This window comes from Pinus tabuliformis, chromosome 1_2, assembly GCF_031772625.1.
Source record: "Pinus tabuliformis cultivar Carrire ecotype Pingquan chromosome 1_2, CPIR1, whole genome shotgun sequence".
NCBI classification, from domain to species: Eukaryota; Viridiplantae; Streptophyta; class Pinopsida; order Pinales; family Pinaceae; genus Pinus; species Pinus tabuliformis.
The window spans coordinates 771,499,065-771,502,604 of NC_142298.1; positions in this window are offsets into that span (position 1 = coordinate 771,499,065).

Sequence of the window (3,540 nt, forward strand, 5' to 3'; positions counted from 1 at the left end):
ATTAGAACTTGTAAAAGTTATGCATTGTAAGTCTGCTAAGGAAGTATGGGTAAAACTTAATCAGAGTCATGAAGGAGATGAAAAAGTCAAGTAGGTGAAACTTCAAACTTTCAGAATGAGGTTTGAGAGCTTGAGAAAGAGTGAAGATGAAAGCATAGAATAATAATTCCTTAGATTTGATGAAGAAACTAATATGATTAGAAGACTTGGTGAAGAGGTAAATGAAGAGATGATTATTCATAAAAATATTAAGATCTCTTCCCATGAGATTTAATGTCAAAGTCTCAACTATTGAAGAAATGGCTAATTTAAAGGATCTCAAGATGGACCAACTACATGGTACTCTCATAGCCTATGGGATGAGAGTAGGAAGAGAAATTTTTGAACCTAAGGAAGCAACATTTAAAGTATCCAAAAAGGCCAAGGAGCACAAAGATCATCAAGACTGCTTCGACTGTGAATTTGATCAGGAGTTGGTTCAACTAGCCAGAAAACAAAAGGATGGCTCAGGAAAATATAAAGGTAAGTTTCCCTTTAAATTTTTTGACTGTGGAAGAGTTAGACATTTTCTATCCAAATTCCCTTATAAATAAAAGTCTTAAAAGGAAGACTATCAAAAATTTGGAAACAAGTCTCAGAGACATGAGAAGAAAAAGCTTTATAAGAAAAAGGGGTTCTAGTCCAAAGAGGATAGATCAACACTAGAGTTAGATAGTGAGAACTCGTCAGACAATGACTCAGATAAGTATCTACTTATGGGTTTTGAAATAGACTCCAAGAAACAAGGTATTGTGGAATCTCAAGAGGAAGAAGAAGAAGAATGAATAATGGACCTTGAAGGGGAACTCATCAGTTCCCTTGATGAGTTAAAGAAAGTGAGGAAGAAGAATAAGGAGTTGAAGGAACAACTATAGCATGTTGAAGAAGGTATGTATAACTCTAATAATGAGTAGTTTTATTATCAAAAACAAAAACTTGAAGAATCTATCAAGAGCAAATAAATTATAGTCCTACTAGAAGAAAAACAAGGAACATGTGAGAAACTAGAAAAAGAGAACAAGCAATTAAAACAGGAGTTGATCAAGTTAAGGAAGGGAATGATCTCAAAGACATGCAAAGATGGTATTCTTTCTTTGAAAGTTAATCTAGAAGAATCTAAATGAAAGGAAGAGGTTCTTCAAGACTTGTTTCAAGAATGAGAAGAGAATTGTCACAGTCTTGAAGCAGAGGTTCTCTCTCTAAGAACTGACCTTGAGGGAATAAAGATCGAGAAGGGTTCAAATGAAATGTTTGCAGAAGGCATAAGGAAATTAGATTAGACTCTAAATATCTAAAGGCCCTCAGGAATAAAAATAGATTTTAGATACTAAAAAACACAGGAATCTTCCATGGAAAAGATAGAGTTCTGGTCTGCAGGATTCGAAGAACCATAGAGCTGTGTGAAGAAGCATAAAGTGTTATGAAACAAGCTCACAAAAAGATAGAAAAGATAGATCAACGCCTTAGAAATAAGCCTCTTCGAGGGGGAAACCTCCTTTACATTACACAAATGAACAATTCTTAGATGATTCAAATGACAAAACCTCATTTCTATATATAGGAGTCTAAGGGGTCACAATATAACCAAAGTTGACCTAACAATAATAATATAAAGGCATAATAATAACAATATGGGGAAAATAGGGGCATAACAATAACAATAAGGGATACAACGCCAATAGTAATGGGGGAATCACCAGTATTATAGGGACCTAACATGCCAATATCCTTCAAAAAAGTGTTGTCCTCAATGCTTGAGTAGTTTTGGATGCTTCTGTATAAAATTCTCATCCTCCCATGTGGAATATTCAACGGGTAAGTTCTTCCACTTGATGAGATACTCTGAAATTGATCAATTTCGTAGCTATCGAGTTCTTGTTTCTTTGACTGCTTCAGGTTCTAATATGATTTTTCCTTCCTCATCAAGTTTTCGAAATATTGTTTGAACTGGAAGCTTGTCACCTATAACCTTCTTTAAGCATGAAACATGGAAAACTGGGTGCACTCGGGAAGCTGCAGGAAGCTCCAATTTGTATGTCATAGTACCTATCTTTTGAAACACCTTGTACGGACCATAATACTTTGGTGATAATTTATTATCCTTCTTAGCTTGCTTGAGGGACATTTGTTTATATGGTTGTAGTCGTAGGAATACCCAATCACCTACATCAAAACTTATTTTGCTTCGATGTTGATCTGCCTGTTGTTTCATTCTATTCTGTGCCAAGGTGAGGTTATCCTTTAAGAGTTGGAGAACTTGTTGTTGATGCTCGATGTGATCTTCCACTGCTTGAACCTTAGAGTTTTCTCTTAAATATTATGTGATGGATGGTGAATGATATCCATAATGTGCCATAAATGGGGTCATTTTTGTTGTAGTATGGAAGGAAGTGTTATACCACCATTCAACCAGAGCCAACCATTTTCCCCATTGTGTATGTTTATCAGATAAAAAGAAACGAAGATATCCTTACAAACATTTGTTTACTATCTTAGTTTTCCCATCAGATTGAGGATGATAAGATGAACTATGAGCTAACTAAATACCAAGACAAGAAAATAATTTTGTCCAAAAATTTCCAATGAAAATGGGATCTATGTCGCTTACAATAATCTTTGGGTTTCCATGTAGCTTTTGAATTGTTTCCATAAATGTAGTAGAAACTGTACTCACTTTAAATGGATGAGATAATGCATAAAAGTGTGCATACTTGGTAAGTTTGTCAACTACCACCATGATAACACTCTTTCCTTCGGACTTGGGTAAACTTGTGATAAAATCCATTGAAAGCTCCTCCCAACATTGGCTTGGAATGGATAAAGGTTGTAATAGTCATGGGGTCTTAATTGTTTCAACTTTATTTTGTTGGTAAACCAAACATTCCGCCACAAACTTTTGAATATCCGATTTAAGGCCATCCCAAAAAAAATCCTTCTTAACCTTGTGGTAAGTTTTTAGAAATCTTGAGTTCCCTCCTAAGGGAGAGATGCACAATTCCCTAAGAATCTTTTGTTTGAATTGTGAATTCTTACATAGGTATAACCGATCCTTGTACCATAACGAATCATTTTTCTAGCTAAATGTATAATATGTACTGGGATCTCATTGTATCTTTTGAATGAGTGCCCACACTCTTCTTCATTCATCCATTCATCCCTTTCTTTGTTTATCCAATCTGGTTGGATAATAGAAATGCTGCACTTATGACCTTTATTGTATTTGCTATCACAACTGTAACAAAGTCCTTTCTCTCTTTCTTCTTCCAATTGTTGTGGTGTCAACCTTGTAGGTTATGGATGGCTAGGGGCAGCAACACTTCCATCTTTATGATTATGAGTGGTAGGATTCCTTGTTACCTTAATTTTGCTTTCCATTTTTATTGCCAACCTGAATGCCTTCTCCAATGAATCTGGTTCCCAAAGGCAAACCTCATGTTGGACGTTATCTTTTAAAGCCCATATGAACACATCAATTCTATGCTCCTCTAGAATATCTTTTAC